Raw genomic sequence first — 14,211 nt, 5'->3', positions numbered from 1 at the left:
TACCATCTAATTATATATATATGCCAGACTGTCAACTTTAGCTTTTAAAATAAAAGGTAAATACTGGGGAAAAATATAAACTATTGGGATTTTTTTACTTTTTTTTTTTTTTTAGATTCAGCTTCTAAAAAAGTTTAAAACCAGTTTACTGTGTCTAATAATCATTCCACAGAAGCACATCAACAAATGCCAGTTACTTCATTGTGTATCCCCTGTCATCCTTGACATCCTTGACACTGCTGCCTGTACCTTGCACAAGACAGCCTGCAGTTTATATCTCTATACAGAAGCAGAAAGGCATTTAGGTAGAAGTGGGGTTCAGCAGAACTGTGGCAGTGTTATTGTATGGCAGATGCAGCAATGAGGACGGAAGTCAGGAAGCTGTGAACAGAGGCAGAGGCCTGGCAGCAACTGGTGACTGCACAGCTCAGGCCCCTGATCTGTAATGGGGAGAAGATTTCAGGGTATTTTTATTTTGGTTCTGTGTTCATTTTGACTCTTTTGGATGACCAGTGTATAGGCTGGTGTTTGGTTGGGTTTGAAACACATTTTAACCTGGCTTTTGGTAACAAAGTGTGCCTTTAGAACATATATACACAAAACCCTGTGGAAGGGGCCTGAATAGGCTGCAAGGGCCAGCCTTCAGCCCAGACAGGAGCAGCTGAACCTCACCCTTAGTAAGAGAGGATATTTGAATCTGCTTTTGAAGAACTCCAGTCCCAGCGGCTCAAGCTTCTTGTCCAGCAATCCATTCCTGTTCTTCACAGTCCTTGCCATTAAAGTTCTTTAATTGGGCTTTCCATAATTTGAAACTAAAACCATTGTTTCTTGTCCTCTAATGGACAGCACAATGAGAATGCAGGTCCCCTTTGCAACAAATGATCTGGAAAACTGTTTTCACATCCAACTTTCTATACCCTATATGGTAAACAGTGCTAACTCTTTCATTGTTTACTGTGGTTTTTAGACCTTTGGTAACTGTCTCCTCTGCCTTTTTTTTTTTTTTTTTTTTTCCCCCAGTTAGTCTCGACTGTTTTGGAACTCTTGCGGTCAAACCTAAGTAGAATAATCCAGCTGAGACCTTGTAAATTTTCGGTGGAGTAGAAGGACTAATCTATATGATTTGCTGATTATCTGACCTAGAATGAGATTAACCTTTTGCAAGACTATGGCTATATTGACCCAAGATCACATCTGATCCCCTGTATCTCTGAAGTCATTCACTGTGAACTGATACCTGTTCCTTTTTTCATTCATTCCTTTTTTTTTTTTTTTTCATACCTCTGTGTGGCACATAACCTCTTTCCATAGTAAATATTCTTACACATTTTTTGGTAGAGACTGATTTACGGATATCCATCAGTTCTGGTTTCTGGACATTCAAAAATATAGAAAAATGTTCTTCATGTTGCAAAGTGAAGGTGATTTGTACAAGTACAATGAGTCTGGTGCTCCCAGGTTATGTTATACATGTTGTGCTTACTCAGCTCGGCTTGACACATTTAGCACTCCCAATAGATGGGATACATCAGTTCTGTCACTGCTAGGACTGTCAGTGTTGTATCTACCTGAAAGGGCTTACAGGGACAAGGAATTATTTGCTTTTTTGTAGCTGAGTTTTGAAAAACAGCTTCAGACTATAATGGAAATTAATGCAAATAAAAACCACTGAGCATTTAAGCTTGAATTAACACTTTTTCTTTGTAAGTATTTATGTCTCTTACTAAAATAAATTGCTGAAAATACTGTATGAAATCAAAAAAATGAATTCCATCTAGTTCATTACATTAAAAAATAGAAATACAGAAGATTCAATTTAGGAAAAGAATGGAAAAATCAAGCAATGTCTATGAGTTTCAATTCACTGATCATAGATTGTGTTTTCTACTACCCATTGAACTACAGAAAAATCCAATTTTTAGATGGGATTTGAGTGGGGTCATGGAATGCCTGAGATGAGGCTGTCCTCCATACACTGAGAAAATTTAAGCGTTAAACTGAAGTCATGTCAGAAAAAAAGAATAATTCTATGAAATGGTTAATAGACCATAATAACTATTCACATGATTTTTAGATGTATATATAATAGCATGTCTGTGTCCATAAAAGCATGTTATTACACATCGGTAGAGTACACAAACATTAATATGACCAGCAGGTTGAGAGAGATGATTCTCCACCACACACCCACCCCGCTCTTGTGAGACACCACCTGGAGTACTGCATTCAGCTATGAGGTTCCAAATATAAGAAGGACATGGACCTGTTAGAGTGAGTCCAGAGGAGGGCCACAAAGATGATAAGAGGGCTAGAGCACCTCTCCTATGAAGAGAGGCTGAGAGAGCTGGGACTGTTCAGCCTGGAGAAGAGGCTGAACAGGTCTCTTATAGAGGTCTTCCAATACCTGAAGGGGGCCTACAGGAAAGCTGGAGAGGTACTGTATATCAGAGAGTGTAGCAATAGGACAAGGGGTAATGGTTTTAAGCCAAAAGAGGGTAGATTTAGATTAGATATAAGAAAGAAATTCTTTACTGAGAAGGTGGTGAGTCACTGAAACACACTGCCCAGAGAAGCTGTGGATGCCCCATCCCTGGGAATGTTCAAGGCCAGGTGGGATGGGGCTTTGAGCAACATGGTCTACTGGAAGGCATCCCTGCCCACAGCAAGTGAGTTAGAACTAGGTGATTTTTAAGGTCCCTTCCAACCAAAACCATTCCACAATATTATGATCCTACCTCTACTTTGTGGTATTTCTTTTTTATATTTAAAATACTTGAGTTTCTACTACAAGAACAATCTTGTGCTGTATAAAATACAATCCAGATGAGATTGTTCCCACACAAGTTTTAGCTTTTTATAATTTCAGTACATAGTTTAAGCTTATCTAGTTTCTTTTTGTAAACAATGGACATGTATGTGGAGAACTAAGTACTTTGGGTGAAATGAATCTCTCTTTCCATTAACCACAGCGGGGATGTGATCAACTAGCTTTAGAAGGATAAAGCTAAGTAAGGTAAAGCCCCTTCCTTACAACTAAAGGAAGCAGAACTAAGAAGGTGGGGGAAACTTAAAGGTACAAATCTGCATTCTTGCATAAGAATGTGGACAGATTCTACGTACAATTTCAAGAAAGTGAGGCTGTGACCCAGCGGCATATATATATGTATTTATGTACTTTGCAGCTGAACAGAACTCCTTCTCACTGCCTCTTCCCTGATAGATTTTTCATCCCTAAATTACTCTACTCTGTAATCACAGGTGCTTTTCTTTACAAGTCAGTGACAAACATGTTGGCCTCAATCTACACTACAAAAGAACCATACTCCAGTACACAGGTGTGAAACAGATTTGTTGCCATGCAGCTTTATTGTGTAGCAATTCATTTTGTGAGTTTGTTGATGTGATATGCCTACTTGAGAATGCAAGCAACACAACTGCAAAACATAAAGTTGTCTGGCTGTATTTCCAACTGCAGTAAACTGGTGTATTGCCTTTGAGTCTCCAGAACTGTAGTAGTTAACACATGCTGAGGGCCTGAACATAATTCACCTCCTTGGGATGAAGGAGAGCACACAGCCACTCTGTGGTTACTAGCTATGTTTCAGTGTCAGCTAAGTATCTGTGTAAGTAGAGGCATTTTCAAGGAAAAAAGTACTCCCCTTTTAAAAAATAAAAAAATAAATATGTATACCTGGATTAAATGTGTGTTTTTATCTCCTGTTTTGAAGCTGGAGAGAGAATGAGTAGAAAGGAACGGTCAGAGAAAAAATAAGCAAACAAGATAAAAAAGAAAATCAGAAAACCTTAGTTGGCCCTGCTGAAAAACATATTCAAACAGCTCTCACACCAATCTCAAATGAGAGATCATTTAAAAAATAATAATAATAAAAATTAATGTTTTGCAACAGTTGAGTGCATCTATAAAAAAAGTCAGAAAAGATTAAAAAGATTATTTAAGAGAAAATATAAAAGCAGTGGAAGAAAGGCAGATACTCTTTTTTTTGGGGGGGGGGGGGGGGGGAGAGTGAGAAGACACATAGGAATTTAAGAAAAAGCTGAAAACAAATGCTCCAGCAGTAAAAAGGTGGAGAAGGAAACTTGGTGAGCAGCTGGGAGAGAACAGAGACGGAAACTGTGCCACTGAGCGGAAAGGATTAACTTACTGTCTCTGATGCTGAGGAGAAGACGACAAAATCAAAAGTAAGTTGACTAAACCATGTAAGGAGACAGAGTTTTTAGGTCATTTTGCTGGATATCCTTTAATGTGTTTTATATATGTTTGATTAAACTGAATTTTGCTTATGACTGGCCATTTCAGATGCTATTTTCCATGTAGGATATTTTTGCTCAGAAAATGACCCATTTCTGAAACCAACCCTCAGAACTCACAGGTCTGACTTTGAGAAAGAGTTGTCTTGTGGAGAAGAGGGAAAGCTGGGTGAGGAGGCACACACCTCCCTCTGCCCAGGCTATTCTTGGCTCATTCACTTCCCTGAGCACTGAATTCATTCACAAATTGGGAACATCTCCTGCTGTTACTTTCTAGCACATTTGGTAAAGAGATGAATCCCAAATTAGTACTGTGGTGTTGCTAGGTTTTGATAAATGTGCCTATAAATTCATTGCAGCAGAAAAGTCCCTTCTTTAATCAGAAAGCGTGCTGCTGTCAATAACAGAAATATTGCTTGAAATGAAACATTTCGAAGAAAATACTTTTTTAAGGTGTAATGTTCTTCATGTACAGCTACGATAATGGCCTAGCTCTATTTGCAGAACTATGGCATTAACCCTTACACACTGACAATACTTAGGTATTTAGTTAACCTAACAAATATTTTGTTGTGTGACTGCTGCATTAACATGTATTAGTAAACAGATGTCCATTAGGAATTCGTCAGACTGTCATCAAAGGCTAAGACAGGCAGTCCCTTCTCAGAGTAAAAACACCTGGGAATCACAGCAATCACTCTGAAGGGAATTAAAGCAATAGATTAATCGACTGTAAGAATCATTTTCCTTGTTCATGAATCTGGATTTCCCTTGGCTACTAGAATTGTAGATGAAAGTGAAAAACATCCTTGACCTTCTCTATCAAAGAAAATGCTTCTCTCTTTCTCCTTGTCTAATGTGCAGAAATGTGGATTTTTTTGGGTGATTTAAAAGGTCTGAGAATTGCAAAGAAATGGTGTCAATAAAATAGTATTCAGGTTCTCATTTATTCTGCTGTGTCCTGACCCATAAAAAGGTGTTACAGAACATTTCAAAAGTTGTCAGCTTGTATCCTTGTAGTCTACCACACTTCCTGACTTTAAAGTCTGTGATGAAGCTCTACGAGTTAGCCTGTGTAAGTAGTATAAATACATGAAATAAGACTGCATGGATCTTAGAAAAACAGTGCTGTCTAGAGAAAGGTGGTACGTGCTCAAATCTTTGCACTCTCCCTCTGTGCAGTCCTTGGCAAGACAGCTAGTCTGCCTTCCATTTTCCCATCTGAAAAATATCCCTTCACAGAGTAGTCAGGAGGTTCCATCAATTAGTCCCTAATTAGGAAAACACTTAAACAAGTGTTTCAGTTAAGCCCTTTTCAGAAGAACAGTTTAAGCATGCTCTTAAATGGCTTCCTGAATTAAAGCTTAATGCTTACAAAACTCTTCATATCTAAATACAGAAGACAGTATATACATGTTATGTAGGTAAGTTAGGGTTTATTTATATGTTGTTTAGTAAAAGACTAAACTGATCACCTGACAGGGCAATTAGCTTGTTTACAGTTTTACTGAATGTGCTTGCTGGCTCTTTCTACGTGCATTACTTCTGGACGAATTATATTAATGGACAGAGGTTGATTAAGACACGGGAACAACAGGGCTAAGTAGGGAATGAACTGTCTGACCTGTGAAATATTTTGAGATTACAAAAAAATATGTTCCATTTCCATGTCGTTACGAAATCAAACCATTTCAAAGTGGGGAAAAGTATGCCCAGGGTAAGGGTACTTATCTGGGATGCAAGAGAGAAAATCACTTTCCTGCGTACTAGATAGGTATCAACCAATAGAATTTTGCAGTTGGTCTTCCTACTCTGACCAGAAACTCTACACTCATCTTCTCCCTTTCCAATTTTTTTTTTTTTAAATCCAAGATGATATTTCTTTGAGATGTGTTTGGATTTTATAACATCTACATATTCTGATGAAATCGTGTTTCCTTGACAGATCTGTTCTCTCAGATAACCAGTTCTCCACAGCACTTTGAAACGCTGGTAAGTTCACAGTAGGATTCAGACACTGAAGCAGAATTTCTGCTAATCATAAGAGCGGAGTATGTATCTTTTTCCTCTCAAACTCCTCTTGTAATAGGTCTTTATCTAATTAAATATTTCTTTCTTGATAAAGCCTGACCTTGGAGCAAATATAATCAGTTAATCACAACTATTCATTAATAAATGGCTCTGAATATGGAGATATGATTTGCTACAGCTCACCTTTTAAAACATTGGAATGACTCACAGTTCAATTAATTTAATCATTTTGTGCCCCAGTTTAAATAACATTTGCTTCCCAGTTAAGTTCCACTATTTCTTTGTAAATAAAAACTGAAATAGAGAGATATCATTTTCATTTTGGAGTAATGACTCAAAGGCAAGGTGCAGCTTTGTGGGCTTGGAGTCAGGGAAGGTCTCATTGTGCACTGAGTTTTGTTACATCATGAGGAAGATAGACCTGATGAGATGGATGAATATGAAACTTCACAGCGTAAGTAACAACAAACATTTGGTCCTTTAGGAATTTTCTAAGAATTGACTCATTCTTTCTTTCATTTTTTCTCCCTATTTCTTCCACATACAGATGAATACTTGCTAATCTGTGAGGGTGTTCTGAGAATGAATTTGTTAATGGCCATGAAATGATAAATACTACAGAAATGACTGTGCACATATGTCCACACCCTCTTATTCTTCCCTAGTTTTGGTTACTACTCTTACCTTAACCTTTTCTATGTTTGGAGCTGCCTTTTGAAGAAGATCAAACACTTCTGTCAGGAGAAAGACAACCACACATAACGAATGCTAAGGCCTTTCCCTTTGTTTCTGGGACCCCATTTCTAGCTCACTGTGCGTTACATGAGGAGGGGAAAAAAATGAAGAAAAACAAAACAAAAAGATTATATCTGTGTTATGGAGGCAAGTACTCCATTTCAGAGGGATCATTGTCATCAGCGAAGTCAGGTGAGATCTGCAGCTGCCAGAGAATAAAACCACAGTGGGCAGGTATTCCACCAGAGTGAATTGGTCTGGAACAAAGAGATTCCCCAGTGTTTACTGAACATTTATATGTAATTTCTTTTATTCCAGTTTCAGCTAATGGACAGGTGAAATAACAAAGGTTCTTCAAAGCACAGAGATGAAGACTACACATCCAGAAACAGCTCGTGCAGAGCACATTTGCTTAGTAACAGATGTCACTGTGAAAGCATCACCCTTTATCACTACATTGAAAATCACAGAATGAAGAATTATTTCATAGTATTCCTATCCATGAACAGGATCCATAGTCACCACATGGTCACCATCGCAAGGGACCCCTCATCTCCAGGGGTTATGAGAAGTGCCTGCTGTGTAGGCAGTGGGACTTCTAGGAGCTCTGACCTACTAGGCCCCCAGAAGGCACATGTGGACAGAGGAAAGTAGCTGTATTGTAGCACAGGTACCAATCATCTTTGGAAATACCAGCCTCAGCAGGCGCTGGCAAACCATCCAAAATCTCAATAGTTGGTCCCCCTACCCTCCACAGTGGAGAAGTGTGCTGATGGGAAATCACTGTCATCTTCTTCCTCATCAAAATACAAGGTACTGCTAGGTGAGGACTTAAGTATGTGTCTTGTCAGGTTGGGAAGTTTGGCCAAACCTCTTTGGGCAAGAGAGTAATAACCACAGCAAGAAGAAAAATCAGATCAATTTCTGCAGGCCAGTTTAACTTCAGTATTCATACACGGGGGGGGGGGGGGGGGGATTTAAGTGATCTCTAAAGGGTAAAAACATTTATTTTTGTACAAGTTTGAAAGAAATACATACGTAAATGTGTGTGTGTATTTGAGAGAAGAGCAGGCGGTGCGATTACTGAGACTTTTTACTTTGTGGCCTAAACACATATACTTGTAAGAGCATAAAGACAAAATATAACTCCACAAAAGAATTGAAAAGATCTTATGGTGAAGTAATTAACATGCTTTCCATTTACTAAAATATCTCACTGGTTGCCAGAAATACTCAAGAATATATGAAGTTAAATTCTAACGCTATGATGTTGATCGAAATAATAATATTCCTACTAAATTCAATGTGAAATAAGACTTCATCCTCTTTAGTTTTTTTTCTGTGGAATGATGCAAAAGGCATGAAAAGGAACAAGGAATAAAATAAGCAGAATACACAGGCCTCAAAATTTGCACAGAAGGAAGTGATAAAATGGCAACCACTGTTGTGAAAAAACAGAAACTGTTTTATGATATCTATAATGGTTTAGGGCTAGGATACAGGAGTTCCTGGCTCTGGTTACTACCTAACCTTGAAGAAATGGCTCTGTTATTCAGTTTTCCTTTGCATAAATAGGGATAATAAATTGTTGTTAGAGAGAACTTATTAATGTTTATGGAAATATGTTAATTAGTATCAGAAAGTGTTATTAAAAACAAAGAAAATTTTAAATAGGTATTTGGATTAATGAATCTGAAGAGATACGTAAGTTGATGAGAGAAAGTAATGAGTGAGCTCTCTCAGGCGTGTTTCCTATGTTAATAAGAGCTGTTAGTCAAATAAGTGACTTGAGTTTACTATAAACTTAGGCTTATTCTGTTTGATTTCCTCAGGAGCTTTTCCCAAGCCTACTAAAATTAGTGAAACTCTCTTCAGTGATTTCTTGTCATTCCAGAACTTCTGGGATCAGTCCCAGAAAGAGTAAGGAATGACTCTCAGGAGAAAATATAAAGGGTATGAAACTGGGGCAGAGGAGAAGTCCCAGGACAGATGCAGGGAAGATCCATTGCATAACTCAGGCTTAAGTCTCCCCAGAGCAGCTGGGTCAGCAGGGCCTGGGGAAGCCATCCTCCACCCAACAGCTCACAGACCTTCCCCTTCCCATCGGTGAGAGTCAACATGAGAAACTGAAGTCAGCCTCAATCCCCAGGCTCCCTGACCCCACCTCACTGAGTTTCCCACAAAAAGGCATGAGATGCCTGCGGGACTTAATATTACTGGCTGCTTACATTTATGCAGAATCGAAGGGCACTTAATCATGTATATCAGCAGAGGGACCACCCAAAGTTTTCTAGAATTTTTCAGTTCCCCAGTAAGATATTTTAAGAAACAAGGGGATTTCCATTACTTCATCATCTTTTTTTTTTAATTACTCTCGTATTTGTTTTTACAATAGTCTAAGTAAATTAATGAAGGAAAAGTCGTAATATGTGGGTATACAAAGCTTTGTGTGAAGCTGTGTAATACAGAAATGTCTGATTTAGTTTATTAATCTTAGTAAAACTTTGAGGAAAAACAGTCTTAACATAAGAAAATATGATAGGATCTAAAAGACACTTCATGTCAGAAATTCCAGAAAATGTTTATTTTAGTGATGTCAATAATTGTTTTTCCTTTAAGGAAAATAATCTCACTATGCCTCAGCTGTCTGCATTACTGGAAAGTTGTTTGTGCTTGCTCAGATGAAACTGTTTAAAAGAGCTCAGCTCAACACCCATTTGAACTACATCAGTGTCCATGTAAATAAACATTACAACCATCTTCCATTTAAATTGGTATCTTTTAGGTCGAATGGATAGTTTATTAGTTGTTAGTTGATGATGGAAATGTATCTCACCAATATTTAATTATAGCTCTGTAGAAGTTGTTTCTTTCACAAATTAGAAATGTTTTGAATACTGTGTTCTCTGAGGAGCTGTTAGTTTGCAATATAGCTAAGTGTTTCAGCTAACTGGTCATAAAGAGATGACATGTGAGTACATGATTCACATGCTGTTAATTAAAGTTGCTAATAACACTCAAAGCTTTAATACATAACCGCTAGCTACCTGGATACTTGGTACACATATAGCCTGCACCTGTAAACGTGATTCAGACATCACGTGACGTAGAAGACCATCTGGTAAGGGGAAAAAACGAACTTCACAAATGCAAACAGAATAGAACAAAGACAGAGCTCCAAGAGGAAAACAGTGCCCAGGCCTGGAAAGAAGAGTCTCCATCTCTCTTTATTCTTCTTCCTATAAACACTCTGACTTTCTCTGAAAGGAAGTACTAAGGAAGGTTGATGAGCATACTAAAAAAAAAAAAAATACAAAGAAGAAATATAAGAATTGTGAAATGATACAGCATCATGGAACTATCTAAAGAAGTGCAAATTAGAGAAAAAGACAAACTTGAGAAGATTAAAAATATTCTTTACCTGGTAAATTTTAATCCTGAGTAGAACTGTTAATTTCAATAATATTCAGTAGTTTATTTTAAAAGGCCAATTTGAAAGATAATTTACAATGGTCCATTCTTCATTCGTTATACCCCAGATTTGATTATACTGGGAAATCAGAGTCTGCAAGACAAAGAAAACTGTGCAGTAATGAGATGATTAAAAATTAAACAGATGAAATTATTCTTTTATTTAAGGCTCTTTATTTCTTTTATTTATTCGTTTCAGAGAATCATACAATATCTGAGTTGGAAGGGACCCACAGGGATCATCAAGTGCAACTCCCGGGTCCCCAAATTACCACCAAACACATAAATAAATAAATAAATCAGGTTATGTGTCTGAGAGTGTTGTCCAAATGCTTCTTGAACTCTGGCAGGCTCAGTGCAGTCACCACTTCCTGGGGAGCCTGTTCCAGTGCCTGACCATCTTCTTGGTGAAAAACCTTTTCCTTATATTCAGCCTGAACATCCACTGTTGCAGCTTCAAGCCATTCCCTCGGGTCCTATTTCTGGTCACCAGAGAGCAGAGCTCAGCGCCTGCCCCTCTGCTCCCCTTGTGAGGAAGTTGTATACCATGATGAGGCTTCCCTTCAGCATCTTCTTCTCCAGGCTGAACAATCCAAGTGACTTCAGATGCTCCTCACATGTCTTCCCCTCTAGACCCTTCACCATCTTTGCAGCCCTCCTTTGGATGCTAACTATTTTCTATCTTTCTTGTACTGTGGCACCCAAAACTGCACAGAGTGCTCAAGGTGAGGCTGCACCAGTGCAGAGTAGAGTGTAACAATCCCTTCCCTTGACCAGCTAGCAACGCTGTGCTTGATGCACCCCAGGATATGGTTGGCCCTCCTGGCTGCCAAGGCACATTCCTGGATCATGTTCAGCTTGCTGTCAATCAAAACCCCCAGATCCCTTTCTGCAGGTCTGCTCTCCAGCATCTCATTCTCCAGTCTGTACGTATAGCCAGGGTTGCCCTTTCCCAGGTGCAGAATCCAGCACTTGCTCTTGTTAAACTTCATATTGTTGGTGATTGCCCAGCTCTCTATTTTGACCAGATATCTCTGCAAGGACCCACCACCCTCGATGGAATCAACAGCTCCACCCAATTTAGTATCATCCATGAACTTGCTTAAAAACCCTTCAAGTTCTTCATCCAAATCATTTAAGAAAACATTGAAGAGCACTGGTCCTAAATGGAGCCCTGGCGAACCCCATTACTTACAGGTTGCCAGCCTGATGTAACCCCATTTACAAGAGCCCTCTGGGCCTGACCAATTGGCCAATTGTTCATCCATCCTATTATGCTTTTATCTTGTATTATGCTTGTATTCTGGTCATTTTGTTCAGAAGGATACTGTGAGAGACAATACTGAAAGCTTTACTGAAATCCAGAAATACTACATCAACTGGCTTCCTTTGGTCAACTATCTGGGTGATCTTGTGGTAGAAGGAAATTTTGTTAGACATGACCTTCCTTTGGTGAACCCATGTTGGCTCTGACCAATGACTGTGTTGTCCTTCATGTGTTTTTCAGTAACTCCCAGAATCACCTTCTCCATAATTTTACCAGGCACTGAAGTGAGACTGACAGGCTCCTGTAATTGCCTGGATCTTTTCTTGCCCTTTTTGAAATTTGGGACCACATTTGCCAGCTTCCATTCATCTGGGACCTCTCCGGATTTCCAAGACACTTGAAAAATAGTTGAGAGAGGTCCCTTGATGACATCAGCCAGCTCTCTGAGTACCCTGAGATGAATCCCATCAGGCCCCATGGATTTACCTGCATCCAGGTGGAGCAGCACATCCCGCACAAGTTCAGGGTTAACTGGAGGTTTATCATTCCTGCAGTCATGGTCCTCCAACTCAGGACTGCTGGGGTCCCAGAGCCCATCACTGCTGTTGAAAACAGAGGCAAAAAAATGCATTAAATATCTCTGTATCATAGTACACGTTTATATGTAACAAAGTGGCTCATAGGGAATGCATGTGACCAAGTGAGGACTGAAAAAATGGCAAGTAAGAAAGCATTTTTAAGTTCCTAAAGATTATGTGAAGAAAGAATATCCATTCAAAACTGAGTAACATGTAGCAATGAGTAGAAAACACTCCACTATCTTGTGGATATCTTGACTATCTTGTACAGTCAAGGTAGAAAAAAAAATCTGGATAACAATTTTGGAGTCTTATAATACCATCTCCTGTAAAGAAACAATGTTGAACTTTTGAAGAGAACAGTTAAAAATTGTAATTAGGCCAGAAATTCTCAGGAAAAAAAAAAAAAAAGAAGAAAAAAAAAGGACAAAAAAAAAAGGACGAGAGCATAAATATGGGAGAAAAGAAGGGCAAGCACAGGGAATTATTAGATGGAGGAATCCACATCTTTCTTTGATGCAGTCCTTTAGTTGCTGGGGACAGGATATCAAGCACTCACGAGTTTCTAGGACTTTTTTTTCAGGGAATCCTAAATCTCTGCCCCATAGCTGAATTGGCTTTTGTCAATGACTTTTGTGGACATTAATGTTACACTGCTTTCATGCAGATGTACACTTGAAAATGGCTGAGCCAGAGAAATATTTCTCTTTGTGAATATATTAAAATATATGTCTGGGAAAGCAGACAGTTATTAGCATGTTAAAGGTCCATAAATGCAAAGCCTGCATTTTGTTACCTTCTGAGGAAGTCTACTCCACACATATGTTATACCATCTCAGGAAACAATAACAAGTTCATTCATCCATTGAATTCTCATTTAATGAAATGATTAAGTGATATTTTTTTCTTATTACTTAGATTTCTATTTAGCTTCTTTTTCTCTGGATTAATTCATTGCTTATCCATTTTATTGTTTCTCCTAATGTCTTATTCCCTTCTGGTAGCTATTTCATCAACGCTTCAGTACAGCTGAAGTCAATATATTATGGAGAGCTGTACTGGATCCCCCATAATATTAAATTTGGATTCTTTAGTGATAGTATATTTTCACAGTGAGGTATGAATTTCTTTCTACTTAATGAATTAATGAGATTTTGTAAAAAGTACTAACATACAACATCATTTCAGCAGGAATTAGCTGCTTGACATATTTTAAAATTAATCTCAGAAAGCATGTGATAGATACTTGGTAGATAACTTGTGCTAATGCTCTTGAGTGGCCCAGTCAATGTCTCCTTAAAAAGCATTTTATTTGGGTAAGGGTGTAAAAGGTTATTCATCACGGTTCCCCTTGCGGGAACCCTATTTGGCAAATTAATAGCAAGAAGCAAATAGCTGCACAGTCTAGCAGTAAAATTTTCCATGGGAACTCTAGACTCTTCAACAAATTCCAAAGTTAATAAGAAATGCTATATACACAACACAGTACCTGAAAAGTGAGATTAAGGAGACCAATAACAAACAGCAACAATAACAAAATCTACCTGTGTATACTCAGCTGACATAAATCAACACCACTTTCTTGAAGTAGAGTTACAATGATTTATAATAGGAATTTGACCCCAACATTGAATAAGCTTACTGAGACATTTTGAGTTCTAGTTCCTTCCTGGTTACAGAAAATGATGACTAAAGTAATTGTGCAAAAGACCTGAAAACTCCAACCACCCATAAGTAATTGACCTTATGACAAAAACCCCCATGGCCCTTTACTGTAGAGCAGGAAAATGTTCAGCATCTTCAGTCAGCCTCCTAGCTATACATGCCTAAGGAAATCCTTTATGACCAACAAACTATTGA

The 14,211-nt window shown here is 38.4% G+C and overlaps 1 long non-coding RNA gene across 2 annotated transcripts; it reads left to right on the top strand.

Moving 5' to 3' along the window:
- The first annotated feature begins 4,210 nt into the window (after nucleotides 1–4,210).
- Nucleotides 4,211–12,266, top strand: LOC308189732. 2 transcript variants are annotated; one of them, XR_013946543.1, is made up of 4 exons: nucleotides 4,211–5,693; nucleotides 6,215–6,261; nucleotides 7,354–7,848; nucleotides 10,706–12,266. It is a non-coding gene; the product is annotated as an uncharacterized lncRNA (long non-coding RNA). The 2 variants fall into 2 exon arrangements; XR_013946544.1 differs by lacking the exon at nucleotides 10,706–12,266 and having other exon boundaries at nucleotides 7,354–7,976.
- Nucleotides 12,267–14,211: the final 1,945 nt, after the last annotated feature.

The sequence above is a fragment of the Anser brachyrhynchus genome (assembly GCF_964034855.1).
Source record: "Anser brachyrhynchus genome assembly, chromosome: 1".
In the NCBI taxonomy this organism is placed as follows: domain Eukaryota; kingdom Metazoa; phylum Chordata; class Aves; order Anseriformes; family Anatidae; genus Anser; species Anser brachyrhynchus.
This window is presented reverse-complemented; position numbering and strand designations above follow the sequence as displayed.